This window comes from Chiloscyllium punctatum, chromosome 13 (genome assembly GCF_047496795.1).
Source record: "Chiloscyllium punctatum isolate Juve2018m chromosome 13, sChiPun1.3, whole genome shotgun sequence".
Lineage (NCBI taxonomy): Eukaryota > Metazoa > Chordata > Chondrichthyes > Orectolobiformes > Hemiscylliidae > Chiloscyllium > Chiloscyllium punctatum.
The window spans coordinates 56,094,198-56,118,891 of NC_092751.1; the positions used below are offsets into that span (position 1 = coordinate 56,094,198).

The window sequence follows — 24,694 nt, forward strand, 5'->3', positions numbered from 1 at the left end:
CAGTAATTTAATTTAGGTTTTGTAACAAATATCGTGAGATTCACATTTCAATTTAAATCATTATTTCATAGTGCCAATTTTACTAAGAAAAAATTATCTTTTATTCCAGGTCAACACAACCACAAACCAAGCAATGATCCCTCATCCAACACTGACAGGAAATATCTGATATCTTCTCATTTGAATGTTCACAGAAATCATTGGATTCATATTCAGCCTTACAAATGAAGATACATCTGATTGTTTTCGACTCCAATTCTACATGTTGCGGATTGTAATATGACATTTCTAATCATTTTAAGTTTACAGTGACTAGTTTTAACACTAATTGTTACTTATATCTAATATGTAATCATTGATCAAATCAGTATAGTCGGCTTTAAGTGTGGAATTAAGTCTCAGTGACGTAAGCATATTGCATGGTACTGTTTCCTAATGGTAGCGAATGTTGATTTTTATTTTAATGCTGAAATCCTTATTGATTTGCTGCTGTAGGGAAGCCCTGAGCAGCCTGCCTTGGAATTAAAACACAAAATGGTGGAGGGGAGATAAATAAGACCAACAGTGTGTTTCAGTCTTAAGTTAAAAAAAGAACATTTTGTACAATCCTACTCCAAGTCCATAAGCATGCAATTCCAGACAGTCATATTCCAGATAGTGATAAGAGAATGCAGGCACACAGAAAAATGACCAACCCTGACTTTCATTAATGAAAGAATAATTGTCCCAGTGAATGAATAAACACCAACTGCAGGATAGAGCCCAGCTAACTTCCACAGCGGCTGTCAGGGAAACAGGCAGGGTTTGATTGTCAGAAATAGTTACTATTTTAAAATTGCTCAGAACATTTAAAACTTTTCTAATTACATATTCTTGAGAATTGTAAATAAGGCAAAGTGAGAGGCCCAAAGGACTGCAGAAATTAATTTTGTAATGTGAGGAAATAAAATGCACAGAGATCCCAAGGCCTGGAGATTATAGCACCTGTAAAACACCATGAACCAATAGGAAATTCGGGCTATCCATATTGATGTTCATCCAAGATTAGGTGTTCTACAGGATTGGGTGTCTGTATCATGATGGAACGACTGTAACCACATTGCATGTGGACATTGTAATACAGAAGGTGTGTAAAAATACTGCTTTTTACTGTACACATTAGTGTGTCATGGACCTCCCTTCCTAGATTGGCCTCGGGGGGATGATCCCTGCATTAACTGATTGCAGCATGAGTAAACATCTTCCACTTGCCTGAGTTCGGCCTATCTCCTCAGTCTTCATTCCCTGTCAGGGGAAATCACTCCTACAGCTATGGTGACATTTAAATTCAATACAAACACTTATTATCTGTGAAATTATTCCTTGCAGAGCGATATCATTTTCATGTTAATTTTTTAAATTTTTGTTTTCAAGAAAACAATGGAGGAACATCCATTTGTTATTTAGTTCAACTTATACTAAATTTTAAATTATTGACAGGACTACACATGGGGGTGGCGGGGGGAAGAACGATTCTTCAGCTCAAATGTCACATTAAGTGACAATTTCCATTTTTCAAATCATGTGACCTCCAAAATGATATTTATTTTAATTTCATTTTGAGGTAGTTTTATTTTCTTCCAACATTAGTTGTCAATGAACAATAATCACACAATTATTAGTTTTTTTTGCTACAAAATGACTCCCTGTACCAAATGTCATTAACTCGATGTTTAGTGCATAATAATGCTCACTTTCCCATCCTCCTTATTTTCTTCCTAGTGCTGACATTTATCTAAACATTTATCATGATAAAAGTTACATTAATAAAATAGACATGAACCAACCAAAAAAAAGTTGAACGATGTTCAATTGTTGCTGAGATTTTTTAATTATTAAAGCCACGTTTTATATTTTAATTTTCAGTTTATTTATCTTAATGAATAGACAATCGACATCAGAGCAAAGTGCATTCAAAATATTAAGTCAATTTATCTATCAGGATTTTAGAAACAATTATCAATTACAATAATTACGCAATACTTTAACTTAGGCTTTATAACAAGTACAATGTGCTTTTAATACCTTCCATATTTCTTAGTGTGAGTGCTACAACATTAAAACTTGTTTGATAAGGCCAATACGCCCACAAAAGACCAATAATTGCCATTGCAACATCATTTGTAAATATCTGACTTTTGCTCATTTGAAAGATCACAGTCTTCTCAGCCATTGAAATTCAGAGAACACCAGTTAATTTACACTGCAATATTTCTCTTCATTTCTGAACATTACTCAGTGGAATAGTAAGAGGAGATACCTCATTATTCTTAAATTCATTAATAAAATATTTCAAATCGATTTGTTGCCAAAACCTAACAATTGTTCAATTCGGTAAGGGGTGTACATGTGGAACTATGTTTTCATATAATAATTAATGCAAGGACATTGCAATGCACAATCATTCAATCATTCTGAATATTGCTTTTCATTTGAAACTTGGAAACACTTTTGAATTGATTTGATTAGAAATCACTTCAATGTTAACATTTATTGTGTTTTTAATCACAATAACAATTGAATATTTTTCACGTGCAAAATCATTGAAATCCCCATGAATTTTTTGAAGCACACAAAAAAGGGTTGGCATCTCTCTTCTTTCATTAAACAACCACAGGAAATGGTGACTTAGAAATCGTGTATTTTAGAAAGAATGAAAGTTGTCTTCAGCTGAATAGGCACATTGATTGACCAATTCATCATTTTGTTCCAATTTATATGTAGATCAAAAGCATTGTAAGTTGCATTTCTGAAAATGTGGAACTTATGAACATATAGAATAATTATATTCATTTTTATTTATAATGCACAGTAATCACACAATTCTGTCAAGTTGTCGTTCCACAAGTGATCATAAAAATCATGTTAAATTAAGACATTTGTTAACTCCCATCATTATTGTAAATTACTACTGAATTTTCAGAAGATTGTACACAGTATCCAACCATTTAATTCCAATCCAATTATCGCAATAAACATCTGATTAGTTTTCAGCCCTGCCCAACCTGGTTGGGAATGTTATGAAGGAATCTTGTGCAACTCTGGTCGTGTATCTGTTACCAGACCAGAGTTGTCTGGTCGTGTCTCTGTTACCAGACCAATTTCAATTCCCACATTGCACAGAGCTGTGCCAGAGCAGCTCTGAATGTTGAGAAGAAAATATCTAAGAATCGAATGAATTGCCTTTCAATTCAACATGAGATATGTTTTCATTTGTTGTTCATTCCAATAATCACAGTATCTGCTATATATATTCTTCAGTCCGCTAATAACAGAATGTATCTAATTACACTCAATCAATATTCTTTGCAAAATATTTGATAATGTTGCATTCACAAAGATGAAATATGCAAAGTAAAGATAGAACTTGATGCTTCAAAGGTATAAATATGAGAAAAAAATTAAGTTATTCCTCAGTTAAATAAACAAATGCCACTTCCTACTATATATCAATTTTTAGTTATTGATCTGTTTATGAGTTGTCTGAAATTTGTTTTTAGTTTTCCATTCATCTATTTATATTGAATGTACGATTGAAATGTTCTGAAAATATCCGAGTGCATTCATTTGAAAATTGAATTTGCACGTTTCTCTCTAATCCAGTTTATTGCATGATGACTTCACAGTGTTTTGTTCAGCAAACCTCCTGAATTCCTAAAAATTGTCTAATCTTAAATAAGATCTTTCACACCCAGTTATCAGTCTGTTCCTAATTCATGTAAATATCTAAATTTATTGAAATCAATGTTCACACAAAACAGTGCACATAAAGCGACACAAAGATATTCATCATCAGCTGATTACTATTCAGTGGAATAACCTGAGTAAGTATCTTATTGTTCCTAGGACAAATGACAACAATAAACATTTATTTACTATTCTATGCAGTTAATGCAATTGAGGTGCTATATTTCAGCTCAGTCGTTAATGTTGATTTATATTGTTTAAACCAATAATTCTACTTTATCACAGATATTGACTATACTACAATAATGTTGTAAAGCAAATCTTTGTCAATCTAACAATCTTTAAGCTCCTTTTTTGTTGTGTGTGTACAAGAGACAATTCAAATTATAACAATTTTTATTACAAATTGAACAAATACTGCATTTTAAATTTGTGAACTTCCCACATTTTTGCAAAAGGGTTAGCCTTCACTGTATATGTCACATTTAAAAACCTGCTATTTCAAATCATGCGTGCTACAAAATGATTATTGTTTTCATTTCATTGTAAGAAAAGATCTGCTTTGACCGTGTTGATTTTTTTGTCATTTCTATTCCAACATTATTCATCATTGTCCAAAAATGACAATATTATTAAAATCGCATATATGCCACATATCATTGACGACATTGTTCAGTTTCAAGCTCACTTTCATGACTTACTAATTCTCTTCCTAATTCTGACACAAGTTTTTAAACATTGATCATAATATTGATCATATAAATTGATGTAACATATCTCTACAAGGAATCCAGTGTATGGAAATTCACAATTCTTGTATTACGTACATTTTTTACTTAAAAAAAGATTCTTGCTCAATAATCACTGAATGGCTCATTTTTCTTCAATCCATAAAGCTAGGTACAATGTTTTATACCTCAGTTTACTGATCTTAATAAATATCTAATCAACATCACAGCAAAGTGCTTTTGAAATATTGATTCATTTTAATTCTTCAAAAGACAGCAATCATTATCAAGGCATTGCCATTACAATAATGGCACAATTATTTATAAAAAATGTCTTTTGAACAAGTATAGTGAGATTCACATTTAGATTTAATTCATTATGTCTTAGTGCTAATAGTACAGTATGAAAATACCTTTATTTTTCAGGTCACCTACCCCTCAAAGGAACCAATGACTTCCCATCCAACTTCATTGCAAATATCTGATGTTTGCTCATTTGAAAGATCACGGTAATCTCGGTCTTAAAATTCAGGAAAATGTAATTACTTTTCACTGAATTAATTCCAGTTCATTTCCAGACATTGCTCAATCACTTGCAAAAAGAGATTTTTCATTATTCATTAATGCATTGACAGACTTTGATAATTCAATTGTTGCTGATTTATAATAAAAATAATACTTATTCAATTTAGTAGGTTGCGCAAATGTGGATTTACGGCACAGTACATGAACCACTGTAAAGATATTGCAGTGCACAATCTCTCAATCATTGTAAGTATCAAATTTTATTTTACCTGTTGAAACATAGTTGAATTCAATTAATTACATTTGCCTTCAATGCTCACATTTATCGTGTTTGTAATCATAATACGACTGACGGATGTTTCATGCAACAAAATCAAATGAAAAAGAATTAGCATCTCTTTATTCTTTCATTCAACAATGGCAATGAATTTTGTTTTTTTAAATTTTGAACATTTTTGGAAAGAAGGGATATTGTCTTCAGTTGAATTCTTGCATTGACTCACTAATTCACTGTGTCCGCTACTTATTCTCTTTGGGTTGCTATGAAAAGGAATTAACTAGTTCTTCTGATTGTAAATTCTTGGAAAATATTTGAGAATGTTGTGGTTTTAAAGGTGACAAGGCGAAGTGATCGTAAGTCATCAGTTATTTTGCTAGAAAGAGCTTGATTCAAACATTTCGAACACACACACATTGTTATTCTGCTGTGTAACAAGGGGGAAAACAAGTCGCTTTCTTCAGCGTTAAGTTAATATATGCCACTTCCAAGTGTTCATTAGTCAGCTAATTACCTACATTTGTTATTAAAAATTGCAATTCGTCTAAATATTGTTATGACCTTTGATCAAATTAAATGTTTAATTACTGTTTATACATGAATTGCCGAGATTTTGTTCTTTTATTGTTTTCCATACACCTATTCGTATTGAATGTAAGATTGACATGCTTTGACAATATCGGAGAGTGTTCATTTGAAACTTATTTTTTAGTATCTTTCACTGATTTTACTTATTGCATCAGATTACATGGTACCTCAGTGGTTAGCAATGCTGCCTCACAGCGCCAGGGACATTGGTTTGATTTCCTCCTCAGATGACTGTGGGGACTTTGCACGTTCTCCCCAAGTCCATGTGACTTTGCTGTGGTGTCCTCAAACATTCCAAACATATGCAGGTTAGGTGCCCTGGCCATGCTAAACCGCACGTTGTGTTCACGGATATGTGAATTAGACAGAAATAAATGTGAAGAAATGTGATCGGGAAAAGTGTTTAGGTGGGTTACTCTTTAGAGGGTCATTTTTTTTCAAACAAATGGCCTGTTAATACACTGAGGTAACAGGGGTGCTTTCATAGCGTCGCTACTATTAAGGTGCGCCCCGAGATCTAAGCCATGTTGGAACTGAAACAGAGGAATCGACAGAGAGGCTACAGAATGATATCGCATCCATTTGGGATTCTTTAAATCACGGACGAGCAGGGAAATATAAACGGGGAGAGCGAGTGGGGAAGTGAGGCGGTTGCAGCTCTGGTGAAAGTCCAAAGGTTCCTCTGAGAGTGTAAATTATTTCATTGCTGTTGCTGATTGAATGAGCCACTAACGTGCGAACTGCCCCAAAATATGATTCAGGAATCTGGTACCAACTCTCGCGCGTTGAATAACGACAGACAGCTTCCAAATGAGGCCTTTCAGAGACGACTTTGGGGTACATTTGACAGACAGACAAGTTCAGGAATCCGTGGTGCGCTGTGACACCAGCGCAGCAGCTTCTTCCCTGCCTTTGAACCGGGCCGCCTGCGCAAGGAATGCAAATGCGGTACTGCTTTTCGTGGAAGGATCAGAACGCGGCAAGGACACTCTCAAACAGAATGGCATATGCATCAGAACCAGGTTGGAGAAAAACTTTATAACGCTTTACACAGTAATTAAATGGAGTTGCCTTACATTTCACTACGAGAGCAGATTCTTTCAAGCAAATTCGAAGGCAGGTTTGCAGATGGGAAAGCAAGCAAGAAAGTTCCGTTCTTGTCCATGTAAAAGGCTGCAGTTGACGAACGAAGCAGTTTCTGCCCAGTTTCGAACTGGGGACTTTTCGCGTGTTAGGCGAACGTGATGACCACTACACTACAGAAACCAGCCGCGGTCGCCGCCCTGCGGCGCAGTGGCATCCAGCACTGAAAGTTGAAGCCATTCCCCGTTTCACCTTTCTGTTTCCAATCGCTCGTTGTTGTCCAGCGTAATTGACATCTTGAAAACGTTAAAAAAGACACGTGAAGTTGATGACAATATATAGACAATGATTTCGTCAATGTTTGGACCGTAGCGCGAGGTGGAATAAGCTGGGACGACTTTCCCTGCAGCGTAACGGCTGCGATATGATCTTATGGAAGGGTTGTAAACTGAGTATTTCTGTGTTTTACCCAAATTGGGGTGAGTTGAAAACTCGAGAGCATAGGTTTAAGGTGAGTGGGCTGAAATTGACAAACGACCTGAGGCACATTTCCCACACAGAAGGTTGTGCGTGTATGGAATGAGCTCCCAGAGGAAGTGGAGGAGGCTATTACACTCAGAAAATTGCAAAGGTAATCGGATGAGTTTCTGGACAGGATGGGTTTAGAGGGATTGGGGCCAAATGCTGGGGAACGGGACTTGTTTAATTTTGGTTATGTGGTGAGCATGGATGAGATACACCTAAATATCTGTTTCCACGCCGTGTACCCCCATAACGTCGTGTTGCTAACACCGGCTTTAAAGGATTACTTTTTAGCGGAGTTTTCCATCGCAGTCTGTGGCACAATCGTTTAGTCTGTTCGACTGCTCACGGGAAAGGTAGTATTGTGAAACACTGCAGATACGAACAACTTCCACAATTTTGCCCCTACTGACCATACTCCGTGAAATTTTCCCAGACCTCAACTGAGGAGTTTTGCTGCTCGAAGTTACCTCAGAAACCCTGTTGCTGAGCGAATCGCAAAACAGAAAGCATTTTTCACGGAACACAAACAAAACTGGCATGACGAATGCATTTTCAGACAGAGAGATGCATGAATGCTAAATGTGTCACAGTCCGAGGGCATGAGTCATAAAGTAATCTCACAACTAACAACAGGGCAATTCCAAACTACTCTTTCAAACATACTGCAGCGTTAGTGCACCACCACTTTCCAGACAATGCTGAAAAGAGAGATAGAAAGAACATCATAAGAACGGGCCATAAAAAGTGAATTTCACCAATCACAGTCTCGATTAGATTACCTTTTCCTTCTGATGACTCCAGGACGGAAATGAAGGAAATGGGAGAAATTCAATAACATATGACACCGAAATTCATTGGAACGATTTTCCCATTGGACAGAAAACCAAATAATGACGAGTCGAGTCACCGCAGGACTTTGTTTCACAACAGCGATGAAATAATAGTCTCCATTCGGTTCCAGTAAAAGCACAAATTGCCTGGAACAGCAGAGCTGTTTGCGATTTTCCGCGCGGGAGGCGAACGCGATCATGACAGCAGAGACACTTGGACACTTCGGTCAAATAACCATGAGCTGCTAGACATTACTACAATTTCGATTCTTGCTTTGCTAAATGATTTCACACATTGCTCGAAACAGGACGACTTTCACGTTTACACGGAACACGAAACACACCTGACTACAGGGAAAATGCGCAAAGCTGAGCAGGCCGTGTTCCACATCAAACCGTGCAGCATTTATTTAGTCACTGTGTCTGTTTTGCAGAAGAAGGGTCCCAAAGAATGTTCTCCACCCTAAAACCGGAGGTCGCATTACAATCCGAGAACGACAGATCACATTGTGAGCATGCTCTGACCTCGGGGCCGGTTCGAGATGCCACTTTCCGTGCCTTTTACTTTAACCGTGCAATTTGCTGCAGAGATGTTCACTCCTGGACATGAGCCACGTGGATACCAACTGAGTCGGAAACCTGTGCGGGAATCGACGAGAAGCGTTTCAATAAATTTTGCTAACTTCCATGGTGCTTATTGGAAATGCAGTTTCTGTTCAAGTCAATCGAAAAGGCAGTTTCTGAACATAGTAACAGAAGTCAAAAGGTAATTACCTCACCCCACCCCCACTCCGGAAGAGGTGCTAACTGCCCTTGAGTGCTTTTCGATCTCGATGTGAAGAGCTCACACGCCTCTGAGTCACCTTCAAGTCTCTGTTTGCGGAGTGAATCACAAAGAAGGACTTTTACCAGAGCTGCAACCGCCTCACTTCCCCACTCGCTCTCCCCGTTTACATTTTCCTGCTCGTCAGTGATTTAAAGAAAACCAAATGGATGCGATGTCATTCTGTAGCCTCTCTGTCGATTCCTCCGTTTCAGTTCCAACATGGCTTAGATCTCGGGGCGCACCTTAATATTAGCGGCGCTATGAAAGCACAAGTTCAAAGGTTCCTCTGAGAGTGTAAATTATTTCATTGCTGTTGCTGATTGAATGAGCCACTAACGTGCGAACTGCCCCAAAATATGATTCAGGAATCTGGTACCAACTCTCGCGCGTTGAATAACAACAGACAGCTTCCAAATGAGGCCTTTCAGAGACGACTTTGGGGTACATTTGACAGACAGACAAGTTCAGGAATCCGTGGTGCGCTGTGACACCAGCGCAGCAGCTTCTTCCCTGCCTTTGAACCGGGCCGCCTGCGCAAGGAATGCTTTTCGTGGAAGGATCAGAACGCGGCAAGGACACTCTCAAACAGAATGGCATATGCATCAGAACCAGGTTGGAGAAAAACTTTATAATGCTTTACACAGTAATTAAATGGAGTTGCCTTACATTTCACTACGAGAGCAGATTCTTTCAAGCAAATTCGAAGGCAGGTTTGCAGATGGGAAAGCAAGCAAGAAAGCTCCGTTCTTGTCCATGTAAAAGGCTGCAGTTGACGAACGAAGCAGTTTCTGCCCAGTGTCGAACTGGGGACCTTTCGCGTGTTAGGCGAACGTGATGACCACTACACTACAGAAACCAGCCGCGGTCGCCGCCCTGCGGCGCAGTGGCATCCAGCACTGAAAGTTGAAGCCATTCCCCGTTTCACCTTTCTGTTTCCAATCGCTCGTTGTTGTCCAGCGTAATTGACATCTTGAAAACGTTAAAAAAGACACGTGAAATTGATGACAATATATAGACAATGATTTCGTCAATGTTTGGACCGTAGGGCGAGGTGGAATAAGCTGGGACGACTTTCCCTGCAGCGTAACGGCTGCGATATGATCTTATGGAAGGGTTGTAAACTGAGTATTTCTGTGTTTTACCCAAATTGGGGTGAGTTGAAAACTCGAGAGCATAGGTTTAAGGTGAGTGGGCTGAAATTGACAAACGACCTGAGGCACATTTCCCACACAGAAGGTTGTGCGTGTATGGAATGAGCTCCCAGAGGAAGTGGAGGAGGCTATTACACTCAGAAAATTGCAAAGGTAATCGGATGAGTTTCTGGACAGGATGGGTTTAGAGGGATTGGGGCCAAATGCTGGGGAACGGGACTTGTTTAATTTTGGTTATGTGGTGAGCATGGATGAGATGCACCTAAATATCTGTTTCCACGCCGTGTACCCCCATAACGTCTTGTTGCTAACACTGGCTTTAAAGGATTACTTTATAGCGGAGTTTTCCATCGCAGTCTGTGGCACAATCGTTTAGTCTGTTCGACTGCTCACGGGAAAGGTAGTATTGTGAAACACTGCAGATACGAACGACTTCCTTAATTTTGCCCCGTCTGACCATACTCCGTGAAATTTTCCCAGACCTCAACTGAGGAGTTTTGCTGCTCGAAGTTACCTCAGAAACCCTGTTAACTCGTAATGTGCTGAGCGAATCGCAAAACAGACAGCATTTTTCACGGAACACAAACAAAACTAGCATGCCAAATGCATTTTCAGACAGAGAGATGCATGAATGCTAAATGTGTCACAGTCCGAGGGCATGAGTCATAAAGTAATCTCACAACTAACAACAGGGCAATTCCAAACTACTCTTTCAAACATACTGCAGCGTTAGTGCACCACCACTTTCCAGACAATGCTGAAAAGAGAGATAGAAAGAACATCATAAGAACGGGCCATAAAAAGTGAATTTCACCAATCACAGTCTCGATTAGATTACCTTTTCCTTCTGATGTCTCCAGGACGGAAATGAAGGAAATGGGAGAAATTCAATAACATATGACACCGAAATTCATTGGAACGATTTTCCCATTGGACAGAAAACCAAATAATGACGAGTCGAGTCACCGCAGGACTTTGTTTCACAACAGCGATGAAATAATAGTCTCCATTCGGTTCCAGTAAAAGCACAAATTGCCTGGAACAGCAGAGCTGTTTGCGATTTTCCGCGCGGGAGGCGAACGCGATCATGACAGCAGAGACACTTGGACACTTCGGTCAAATAACCATGAGCTGCTAGACATTACTACAATTTCGATTCTTGCTTTGCTAAATAATTTCACACATTGCTCGAAACAGGACGACTTTCACGTTTACACGGAACACGAAACACACCTGACTACAGGGAAAATGCGCAAAGCTGAGCAGGCCGTGTTCCACATCAAACCGTGCAGCATTTATTCAGTCACTGTGTCTGTTTTGCAGAAGAAGGGTCCCAAAGAATGTTCTCCACCCTAAAACCGGAGGTCGCATTACAATCCGAGAACGACAGATCACATTGTGAGCATGCTCTGACCTCGGGGCCGGTTCGAGATGCCACTTTCCGTGCCTTTTACTTTAACCGTGCAATTTGCTGCAGAGATGTTCACTCCTGGACATGAGCCACGTGGATGCCAACTGAGTCGGAAACCTGTGCGGGAATCGACGAGAAGCGATTCAATAAATTTTGCTAACTTCCATGGTGCTTATTGGAAATGCAGTTTCTGTTCAAGTCAATCGAAAAGGCAGTTTCTGAACATCGTAACAGAAGTCAAAAGGTAATTACCTCACCCCACCCCCACTCCGGAAGAGGTGCTAACTGCCCTTGAGTGCTTTTCGATCTCGATGTGAAGAGCTCACACGCCTCTGAGTCACCTTCAAGTCTCTGTTTGCGGAGTGAATCACAAAGAAGGACTTTTACCAGAGCTGCAACCGCCTCACTTCCCCACTCGCTCTCCCCGTTTACATTTTCCTGCTCGTCAGTGATTTAAAGAAAACCAAATGGATGCGATGTCATTCTGTAGCCTCTCTTTCGATTCCTCCGTTTCAGTTCCAACATGGCTTAGATCTCGGGGCGCACCTTAATATTAGCGGCGCTATGAAAGCACAAGTTCAAAGGTTCCTCTGAGAGTGTAAATTATTTCATTGCTGTTGCTGATTGAATGAGCCACTAACGTGCGAACTGCCCCAAAATATGATTCAGGAATCTGGTACCAACTCTCGCGCGTTGAATAACGACAGACAGCTTCCAAATGAGGCCTTTCAGAGACGACTTTGGGGTACATTTGACAGACAGACAAGTTCAGGAATCCGTGGTGCGCTGTGACACCAGCGCAGCAGCTTCTTCCCTGCCTTTGAACCGGGCCGCCTGGGCAAGGAATGCAAATGCGGTACTGCTTTTCGTGGAAGGATCAGAACGCGGCAAGGACACTCTCAAACAGAATGGCATATGCATCAGAACCAGGTTGGAGAAAAACTTTATAATGCTTTACACAGTAATTAAATGGAGGTGCCTTACATTTCACTACGAGAGCAGATTCTTTCAAGCAAATTCGAAGGCAGGTTTGCAGATGGGAAAGCAAGCAAGAAAGTTCCGTTCTTGTCCATGTAAAAGGCTGCAGTTGACGAACAAAGCAGTTTCTGCCCAGTTTCGAACTGGGGACTTTTCGCGTGTTAGGCGAACGTGATGACCACTACACTACAGAAACCAGCCGCGGTCGCCGCCCTGCGTCGCAGTGGCATCCAGCACTGAAAGTTGAAGCCATTCTCCGTTTCACCTTTCTGTTTCCAATCGCTCGTTGTTGTCCAGCGTAAATGACATCTTGAAAACGTTAAAAAAGACACGTGAAGTTGATGACAATATATAGACAATGATTTCGTCAATGTTTGGACCGTAGCGCGAGGTGGAATAAGCTGGGACGACTTTCCCTGCAGCGTAACGGCTGCGATATGATCTTATGGAAGGGTTGTAAACTGAGTATTTCTGTGTTTTACCCAAATTGGGGTGAGTTGAAAACTCGAGAGCATAGGTTTAAGGTGAGTGGGCTGAAATTGACAAACGACCTGAGGCACATTTCCCACACAGAAGGTTGTGCGTGTATGGAATGAGCTCCCAGAGGAAGTGGAGGAGGCTATTACACTCAGAAAATTGCAAAGGTAATCGGATGAGTTTCTGGACAGGATGGGTTTAGAGGGATTGGGGCCAAATGCTGGGGAACGGGACTTGTTTAATTTTGGTTATGTGGTGAGCATGGATGAGATGCACCTAAATATCTGTTTCCACGCCGTGTACCCCCATAACGTCTTGTTGCTAACACTGGCTTTAAAGGATTACTTTTTAGCGGAGTTTTCCATCGCAGTCTGTGGCACAATCGTTTAGTCTGTTCGACTGCTCACGGGAAAGGTAGTATTGTGAAACACTGGCATGACGAATGCATTTTCAGACAGAGAGATGCATGAATGCTAAATGTGTCACAGTCCGAGGGCATGAGTCATAAAGTAATCTCACAACTAACAACAGGGCAATTCCAAACTACTCTTTCAAACATACTGCAGCGTTAGTGCACCACCACTTTCCAGACAATGCTGAAAAGAGAGATAGAAAGAACATCATAAGAACGGGCCATAAAAAGTGAATTTCACCAATCACAGTCTCGATTAGATTACCTTTTCCTTCTGATGTCTCCAGGACGGAAATGAAGGAAATGGGAGAAATTCAATAACATATGACACCGAAATTCATTGGAACGATTTTCCCATTGGACAGAAAACCAAATAACGACGAGTCGAGTCACCGCAGGACTTTGTTTCACAACAGCGATGAAATAATAGTCTCCATTCGGTTCCAGTAAAAGCACAAATTGCCTGGAACAGCAGAGCTGTTTGCGATTTTCCGCGCGGGAGGCGAACGCGATCATGACAGCAGAGACACTTGGACACTTCGGTCAAATAACCATGAGCTGTTACACATTACTACAATTTCGATTCTTGCTTTGCTAAATGATTTCACACATTGCTCGAAACAGGACGACTTTCACGTTTACACGGAACACGAAACACACCTGACTACAGGGAAAATGCACAAAGCTGAGCAGGCCGTGTTCCACATCAAACCGTGCAGCATTTATTCAGTCACTGTGTCTGTTTTGCAGAAGAAGGGTCCCAAAGAATGTTCTCTACCCTAAAACCGGTGGTCGCATTACAATCCGAGAACGACAGATCACATTGTGAGCATGCTCTGACCTCGGGGCCGGTTCGAGATGCCACTTTCCGTGCCTTTTACTTTAACCGTGCAATTTGCTGCAGAGATGTTCACTCCTGGACATGAGCCACGTGGATACCAACTGAGTCGGAAACCTGTGCGGGAATCGACGAGAAGCGATTCAATAAATTTTGCTAACTTCCATGGTGCTTATTGGAAATGCCGCAGCGCCAGCAGTGAGGAGAAAATTGACCATTCTTGACAGGCAGTTGTGGAAGGAACATGAGGTTAAGATGACAGGGCTTATGTTACAGCGTATTACCTAACAGAATGGTTCGTGGTTCTTTATAGACACAATATCAGATAAACAGCAGTGAGTTAAAGACTGGAATCTAATCAAGATGTTCGAAGTGTATTTTGAAGTACACAAACAAATACCCAGAAGTGAGTTAGAGAGTCGTATATATCATGTTTTTGTTTTCAGCGGAAAGACCACAGGAGATTCATGCACTGACTGTTTCCCGCCCTTCGAACAGTTACCCAGCTTTCTTCGTGGCTGTGGGAACGTTGGCTGTAGGAAGCAGTGCAAAGTAAACTATGGGTGTTGGTTTCAGTTGCATCGAACATTATGTGACAAACCTCAAGAAGTGGAGGGTTTTGTATGGGTTAAGGTTTCCACAACCAGTAATAGGACAGAAACTATTGAAAGTGGAAGGAATCTATTTCCAGAACAGCAATTCCGTGTACAATTCTAAGATGAGGAGCAGTCACGGCATGCGTGAGAGTGTTGTACCTAAACAGACACAGTATACGAAAAAAGATAAACGAGTTTGAAGCATAGTTTGAAATTGGCAGGTATGTTATTTTTATGTGGTTGCAAGGGGATCATCTCGGAGAAAATGAGGACTGCAGATGCTGGAGATGCTGCAAGGGGTTCAACCTGGGAGACCACGACCAGTGCAATGGATAAAATAGATAACATTTGTTGCTCACGATGTGGCCTCCCCTACATCTGCAAACAGAACACGAAATTGTGTATCATTACAGGGAAAACTTTGGGACACCTGCACCAACCACACCACCCCGTTACTGAACAATTCAAATCCCCTTTCCACTCCACCAAGGACATGCATATTCTGGGCATACTCTATCGCCAAACACTGACTACATGGGACGCCTACACCAACCACACCGGCCTGTTACTGAACAATTCAAATCCCCTTTCCACTCCACCAAGGGCATGCAGACTTTGCCTTGTATGCCTTAGCATCACAAATACAGACTGAATACCTCAGAACGTTGTGTTGATTTCATCACAATGAGTTGCAGATTTATCCACCACCACTGGTGAATAAAGTATTTAATGCTCATCTACTGAAAACTTTCTGCATCTTACATTTAGTCTACATCCCTTGGTGTTTGACCGAGAGGAAACATTTCTTTCAACCGAAAATGCCTTTATCTCTCATTTCTTAGCACATTTCAATCATGTATCCTTACAACCTCCTCTCCTCCATTGAAATTAGATCAGAGAAAGTGATCTTTTCTAAAAGAAAATCCTTTGCTGAATAATGCATTGTGTTCTTTTCCTGAGCCTGATGTTTCAGTGATACCAGGTACATGCCAGTAAAAACTGCTTCGTGAGCAATGATCTCAAAACAGCAGAATGTAAATGGATCGACCGGTTTTAAAGTCCTAATTGTGGGATTGCGTGTCGTTCGCCCAACAACATTGACTGCAACTGCACATACTGAACAATGTCAATGCGAGTTCTTGATTGCCAAATGCCTCAGTGAAATTGGAAGAGTGACCTAAAGCAGGGTTCCTGATCGTTGGATGGGGTGAAATCTCGGAGAATAGGTGTGTTTGAATCCTGATACATAGACAGCAAAGATGTGATAGGGCGAGGGTTTGAAGGAGCAAAAGCATCACCTCAACGAATATTTTCATGTAAGAAAAGATTGATTCCCACCTGCATTTGTTAAGCATGTCTTACTGTGCATAAAACGGTAACAATTGACAATACTGGAAGTCAAATTGGAGATTATCTTTCTGCTGCCACCAGTTCTTTACCCAGAGAGTGGTGGGGGCATGGAATGCCCTGCCTGTGGGCGTGGCAGAGTCAGAATCATTGGTGACCATTAAGCGGCAGTTGGATAGGTACATGGATGGGTGCTTAAGCTAGGATAAATGTTCAGCACAACATCGTGCACCGAACGGCCTGTTCTGTGCTGTATTGTTCTATGACCTATGTTCTAGTCCACAAGCTGGACGGACATTACTTGAAGTAGATGGGTATGAATGTCCTGGGTAGGACATTTTCTGGTGGTATTCGGATAAACTAGCTGAGGAGGGGAATGGTCTCCTGAGGTTTCTTTCGAGTGCACACGAGGATGAGAGTAGGCAGGGCATGGAGAAGAATTCACGGAGACAATAATGTGCTGACTGACAGCAACCTGATTAAAAGTGTGCCTACTTCAAAGCAAGAACAATCCGAAATCAGGTGTGCAAACTTGCAGCATGGAAAGCTAACTGGACTTCGATATTGTGGCTATTTGGGGACATGGATAGACAAGGTCAGGAATGGGAGTTCCAGCTTTCAGGATTTGAAATCTTCATTGAGAACAGAGGAGGTGTTTAAATATAGGGAGGTGTGGCTTTTTTAGTCAAGGACAACATATCGGTAGCTGAAAGTAATTATGACAAGGATAAGTTTACTGAGGCGGTATGGGATTAGGTAAGGAACAGGACAGACGAGGCCATACCGCTGGAAGTTTTCTTTGGAACTCCACAGAACTCTAGGGATGCGGAGGAGAGGTTGGGACAAACGATTCTGGATAGGAGTGAAAGGAACAGTTTGGTCATTCTGGGGACTCAAACGTCCTCAGATTGAATGGAAACGCTATACCTCTGGTACGTCGGATGGATCGGTTTTCGTCTCATGTGTGAGGAGGGTTTCCGGACACAGTATGTCGAAGAAATTTCAAGAGGGGCGGCTACACTGGATCTGGTGATTAATTATGTACCAGACCCGATGTTTGAGTTAGAGTTCGACGAGCACTTTGGAGAAAATGACCATAATTCAATTGTGGTTAGTGTATCAACAGAAAGCGTTAGGTACATACCACAGGGCAAGAGTAATAGATGAGGGAAGGGCAACTATAATGCGATTAGGTAAGACTTCGAATGCATAGAAGGGAGTTGCAAAAGTAAGTGGATGGGACAATCGAAATGTGGCGCTGGTTCAAGAAACGTGTATTGTGTGTCCTTGATAATTATGCCCCTATAAGTCAGGGAGAAATTGATAAAGTATGGGAACCGTTGATTACTAAATAAATTACATCTCTTGTTCAGTGGAAGAAGGAGGCTTATGTGACGTTGATACGAGATGGTTCAGATGAGGCGATGGAGAGTTACAGATTTGCTTATAAGTATTTAAAGACAGATAAGAGGAACAATGAGATCAGGTGAGCAGTCTTTGTCAGGTACAATGAAGTAGATCCCGAAAGCTTTCTATAGGTATGTAGTAATAAAAGGATTACTGGGGTAGGGATAGGGCCATTCAAAGACAGAATTGAGAAGTTTTGTTTGTATACTTTGGAGACTGGAGACGTGCTAAACGAATATTCCCCAACTGTTTTCACTCTGGAAAAAGGAGAATATTGTCATGGAGAAAAGACTGATGTGGGATATTAGACTAGAAAGGATCGAGTTGAGTAAGGAGGAGGTATTATCAATTCAAGAAGTAGTGGAAGTAGACAAATGACCTGAGCAAGATGGGATGATCCGAAGATTCTAAGAGAAGCTGGGGAGACGTTGCAGCATTTAGCGTTGCTCTTTGAGCAGTCATTGATTATATTCTTAGTACAAGATTAGTGGAGAATTGCCAAAATTGTGCTCTCGTTCAAAAAGGCAGTAGAGATTACCCAGGTAATTATAGACCAGTGAGCCTTACAACTATTGCAGGAAAAAAAAACTTAGAAAGGATTGTAAGAGGTATGATTTATAATCATCTTGCACGCAATAAGTTGATTGCAGATAGTCAACATGGTATTGTCAAGGGCAAGTCATTTCTCACAAAACTCATTGAGTATTTGGAGAATGTGATGAAGCACGTGGATAAGGATATAGGAGTTGAAGTAGTGTACATGGACTTCAGTCAAGCTTTTGATAACGTTCCACATTGTAGGCTGTTGAAGTAAATTACAGGGTGGCTTTTGGGACCACTGCTGTTTGTCATTTTTATAATGACTTTGACGCAGTTATAAGTGGATGGGTTAGTAAGATTGCAAATGACGGTAAAGTCAGTGGAGTCGTGGACAGTGTGGAAGATGGTTGTAAGTTGCAGGGGGACTTGGATAAACTGTAGAATTAGTCTGAGAGGTGCAATTCGAGTTCAATGCAGCTAAATTTGAAGTGATTTATTTTGGGTAAACTAACAAGAAGGCTGAAAACTGGATCAATGGAAATATTCTTGGCAGTGTGAATGGGCACAGTGATCTTGGAGTCCATGTACATAGATTCCTGAAAGTTGCCACCCAGGTTGACAGTACTGTCAAGATGGCATATATTGTGTTCGGTTTTATTACCAGAGGGATTGATTTCCAGAGCCATAATGTCGTGCTAGAACTATACAAAACGCTAGTGCAGCTGCACTTGGAACATTATTTTCTATAGGTGAACAAGGCTTTCTATCGGTATGTTAGGAATAAAAGAATGACTAGGGAAGGAATAGGTCCAATCAAGGATAGTAATGGGAAGTTGCGTGTGGAGGCTGAAGAGATTGGGGAGGCGCTGAATGAATACTTTTCGTCAGTATTCACTCAGGAACAGGACATTGTTGTCGATATGAATACTGAGGCACGCATAAGTAGAATGGATGGCTTTGAGATATGTAGAGAAGAGGTGTTGGAAATTCTGGCAAGGGTGAAACTAGATAAGTCCCCTGGGCCTGATGGCATTTATCCTAGGATTCTCTGGGAAGCAAGGGAGGAGATTGCAGAGCCATTGGCCTTGATTTTTGTGTCCTCTTTGTCGACAGGAGTAGTGCCAGAGGACTGGAGGCTAGCAAACGTGGTTCCCTTGTTCAAGAAGGGGAGTAGGGATAATCCTAGTAACTATAGGCCAGTGAGTCTCACTTCTGTTGTGGGCAAAGTCTTAGAGAGAATTGTAAGGGATAGGATTTATGCACATCTGGATAAGAATGATGTGATCAAGGATAGTCAGCATGGTTTTGTGAAAGGCAGGTCGTGCCTCACAAACCTTATTGAATTCTTTGAGAAGGTGACTAAGGAGGTAGATGAGGGGAAAGCGGTAGATGTGGTATATATGGATTTTAGTAAGGCGTTTGATAAGGTCCCCCATGGTAGGCTACTGCAGAAAATACAGAGATATGGCATTGAGGGTGAGTTGGAGGTTTGGATTAGGAATTGGCTCTCTGGAAGAAGACAGAGGGTAGTAGTTGATGGCAAAGGTTCATCTTGGAGTGCCGTCACTAGCGGTGTTCCGCAAGGATCTGTTTTGGGACCATTGCTGTTTGTCATTTTTATAAATGACCTGGAGGAAGGGTTAGAAGGTTGGGTGAGCAAGTTTGCGGATGATACGAAAGTCGGAGGAGTTGTAGACAGTGAGGAAGGATATGGCAGGTTACAGCGGGATATAGAGAATCTGCAGAGCTGGGCAGAAAGGTGGCAAATGGAGTTCAATGTAGCTAAGTGTGAAGTGATTCACTTTGGTAAGAGTAATAAAAAGATGGATTACTGGGCTAATGGTCGGATACTTGGTAGTGTGGAAGAGCAGAGGGATCTTGGTGTCCATGTACACAGATCTCTGAAAGTTGCCACCCAGGTAAATAGTGCAGTGAAGAAGGTATATGGCGTACTGGCTTTTATTAGTAGAGGAATTGAGTTCCGGAGTCCTGAGGTCATGCTGCAGTTGTATAAGACTCTGGTGCGGCCGCATCTGGAATATTGTGTGCAGTTTTGGTCGCCATACTATAGGAAGGATGTGGAGGCACTGGAACGGGTGCAGAGGAAGTTTACCAGGATGTTGCCTGGTATGGTAGGAAAATCCTATGAGGAAAGGCTGAGGCACTTGGGGTTGTTTTCATTGGAGAAAAGAAGGTTTAGGGGTGATTTGATAGAGGTGTACAAGATGATTAGGGGGTTAGATAGGGTTGACAGTGAGAACCTTTTTCCACGTATGGAGTCAGCTATTACAAGGGGGCATAGCTTTAAATTAAGGGGGGGTAGATATAGGACTGATGTTAGGGGTAGGTTCTTCACTCAGCGAGTCGTAAGTTCATGGATTGCCCTGCCAGTAGCAGTCGCGGACTCTCCCTCTTTATGGGTATTTAAGCGGGCATTGGATAGGTATATGGAGGATAGTGGGTTAGTGTAGGTTAGGTGGGCTTTGATCGGCGCAACATCGAGGGCTGAAAGGCCTGTACTGCGCTGTATTCTTCTATGTTCTATGTTCTATGTTCTAATTCTGTTCGCCCCATTACCAGAAGGATATGGAAGCATGAGAAAATGTGCAGAGTAAGTTTACCAGGGTGTTGCGTGGTTTGAAGGGAAGGTCTCATGAGGAAAGGCTGAGAGATTGCGTTCTGTTCTCATGGGAAAGACGAAGGCTAAAATGTATTTGATAGAGACATACAAGATTATCGGGGACGATATAGGGTAGACAGTGAAAGTAGTCTTCCTAGGATGATGACATCAGACTGTATGAGGGTGAATAACTGCAAATTGAGGCTGATAGATTTAAGACAGATGTCAGACGCAGGCACTTAACTCAGAGAGTCAAGGACTTGGAATGCCCTGCCTGCCACAGTAGTTAATTCAGCCACATTACAGAAATATAAATAATCCTTGGGTAAGCACATGGATGATGATGAGACTGTGTAGAGGGATGAGGATAGATTAGTTCACAGGTCGGCGCAACATTGAGGGCCGAAACGCGTGTTCTGCGCTGCATTGTGTTCTATTGTTGATGAAACGAAAGTCGGTGGAGTCATGGACAGTGTGGAAGAATGTTGCAGGTTGCAGTGGGACTTGGATAAACATCTGGTTTGGAGTGAAGGGTGGCAAATGGAGTTCAGTGCGGATAAACCTGAGTGACGCACTTTGGGAAGAATAACAGGAAGGCAGAATATTGGGTCAATGAAAATATTCTTGGTAGTGTTGGTGGACAGAGTAATCGTGGAGTCCATGTACATAGATCCCTGAAACTTGGCATACCGGCCGACAGTGCTGATAAGAAGACATGCAATGTGTCAGGTATTATTGGTAGAAGGATTGAGTTACAGTGCCATAATGTCATTCTGCAACTCTACAAAACGCTAATGCGGCCACACATGGAATATTGTGTATACCTCTGACCCCCCACTACAGGAAGGATGTGGAAGCATTGGCAAATGTACAGAGGAGATTTCCTAGGATATTGCCTGATCTGGAGGGAAGGTCTTATGGGAAAAGGCTGAGAGACTTGATTGTGTTCTCACTGGAGCGAAAAAGGCTCAGATGGAATTTGTTAGAGGCATACAAGATGACCAGAGGATTAAGTAGGAAAGAAAGTTTTTTTACGAGGACAATGACGCCAGCTAGTACGAGAGGGCACAGTTGCAAATTGACTGGTGAGAGACTTCAGGCACTTGTCAGCCACAAGTTCATTACTCAGAGAGTGGTAAGTGCGTGGAATGCCCTGCCTGCTAATGTCGTCAACTCAGCCACATTTGGGCATTTAGGCAATCCTTGGATCGTGTAGGCGGATGAGCATGGATCAGTTCACAAGTCAGTGCAACATTGAGGGCCGAAGGGCTTGTTCTGCACTGGACTGTTCTATTTGCTATGTTAATCACACAGGGAGCAAGTACCTCAAACCTGTTCAGCTGAAGGGCTGAGACCCCTTCAGTACTACACTCTGGTTCCCTCTATCAGCCTCACTCACAGACACACCCTTCTGTCCCTGACCACTGACTGATTTGAAACAGTTAATCTTCGGAGTGTGACTGTCTCCTCTGCAATAAAAACTGTCTATCTCAGATTTAAAGATAACAAATCATTCACTTTACTTCTGAATGTCCAAAAGAGCTCCAAACATCTGAAAAACTCAGTGTGTCGAAGTCATTCTGAACATGCACCTTGAGTGGCCTAATCCTCATTCTTAGATGAGGAATCATAGTAAGTCACGAATATTTTGCTGTACAGCTTAATGTGCTGACCAAATGCACCATAGAGTCTGAGGTGTAAAAATGTTCTGCAAGATTCTGAAACCTGGGTGTCAGCAATTTTCAGCTTCAGACTGCAGTTATTGAAGTAGCAATTCTCCTATATCAGCTTTACTGTTCCAAAATACAGGCTGAGACTTCCATTGTGCAGAGATGGCGACAGCTTGATCCCAGTCCCAGAAAACTCACCCATGTCAACAGGAAACGACATTTTCTGTTTTGACATTCAAAGAAATTCTGCAATTTGTCTGTCATTTCCTTAGTTTCAATTGTCATCGCACTTCTGTCTTTATGATAAACACGGACAAACCTCGCCTTATGAAGTCTTTCTCTACTGTAATCAGGCTAGATTTAAAACACTGTTTTAACTATTGGTCTTGCATTTCAGAGTGTGGGCTAAACTTACAATGGGTATCCATCTTGCCAGCATTGTTTCTCACTATGTTAAACTTTATGTAAGTGTCAACGGAAATCATGAGCCAAGATCTGGAATAAGTGCTCCCAAACCTACCTGAGGGATTTCGGGTCATGGGTTTTCCATTTTAAGTAGAAGGAAGGCAAGTTTGCCTCCAGTCTGTTTAATGTAGAGATACGTCCCCATGTGAGCTTATGCTGGGATGAACAATCAATGCTTCCCGTTGCAGGCCTGCCTGAACCTCAGGGAAGTTTATTTCATAAACTGTCCTCGGGGCTTTCAGCTGCAACGTGACCTCAAATTTCATGAGCTGACCTCTGGGGCATGAATAGGGTTGGTCACGGCTCACGTGGTGCTGGACCATTCAATAGAATATTTTTCCAACGACAGGAATTTACAGTTGTACATATCACTCACACGTGCTTCCGGGACTGGCTTAAGGTTCATCAACTATTCTGATTGGATATTTTTATTTCTGATATACATGATGGATTTCCTTGGTCGATTTCAAGAACTATTGTGCATAAATGGCCGAATGTACTGGTCATTATCGGGAAAATGCTAATGTAACCTAGTCCGCGTCTGTTTTACCTCTAACACATTCGTTGTCTCTCGTTTTATCAGTTGTTGTCTCTGTCCTGAATCCACCCTGTGACGAACAGTCTCGTATCAGTCTCCCCAGAAACAAGTTTAGAGCTGAATGAATGAGGCAGGAGGGGCAGGAGGAGAGAAAAGTTGAAACAATCAATTGCAGAATGGGGGAAATATGGGAGTGTGAAAATGGAAAAAAAAAACACAGACAGACAGAAGGAGGCGTTGTTTCGAGAGGCAGAGGAGTAGAGATCGAACGAGACAGTACAGGCATTAATCGTTTGCCTCTGTTGCTAATCATAATGTAAAATTGTCGCAGTAAAATAGCGACACTTTATGGAGCACAGTAATGAGTGTGTGGCTGTAGACTTGTGCCGCATCTGACTGCAGAACGGAAAGCTGCGTGTTCAAATCACGCCAGGCTCGTGGGGTGTTGTGGATGTTTCCCTCCCTGAGTTTTCCATGTCAACAAACGTGCTGCGTGCGGATATTCATTGGTTAAAATGTTCTTTCCAGCTCCTTTGTTTCACAAGAGAAGTTTTGCTGTCAATTTTATTTGTGAACCCTATTTCACGGAGTTGGAGTGCCCATCATTTTGGTAAATGATCACTTCACCCAGTGTGAGAATTAAAAAAACAAACCGTTCAGCATGGGGTATAAACACAACCGCCTCCCTCTGGATAGCCGCTGCGTTCAGTTGGTGACAGGGTAGTATTTTGTTATGTAACTTATGGACACGCAATTTTATGTTTGAGAAAGTAATGTTTCCCAGCAACAGCAACTCTTTCCACTCACTGGACACAGTAAAAGTGATCTTTATTCAACAGAAGGTACAATAGTCTGAGGGCTTTCTCCCAAAGAAACTAAAGCATATAAATAGAAAGCACGAATTTTTTGTGTTGCTTCGCCTGAGGTCCATTGAAGTTGTTACCTTGTAAAGGTAACAAAATGTCTGGAAACGAACCTTTGAGCTCGGAGAGCAAACCTACAGCCAAAAAGGAATTCTCCATATTAACGGTGAGACTGAATGTCATACTGTGTTGGTAAAATCCTATTGTAGACATTGACCTGGATCAGTCCTATATTTCTTAAATTTAATCGGCTGTGAGGACGTTGCTGTGTGA

General features: G+C 41.4%; 1 long non-coding RNA gene across 2 annotated transcripts in view; it reads left to right on the forward strand.

Annotated features, from left to right (window-relative positions):
- Positions 1–4,389, forward strand: part of LOC140484542 (uncharacterized) — a 50,499-nt gene extending 46,110 nt beyond the window's left edge. For both annotated transcript variants that reach the window (XR_011962266.1, XR_011962267.1), the window contains exon 6: positions 110–4,389. This is a non-coding gene — a long non-coding RNA (uncharacterized lncRNA). The remainder of the gene's footprint in view (positions 1–109) is intronic.
- Positions 4,390–24,694: the final 20,305 nt, after the last annotated feature.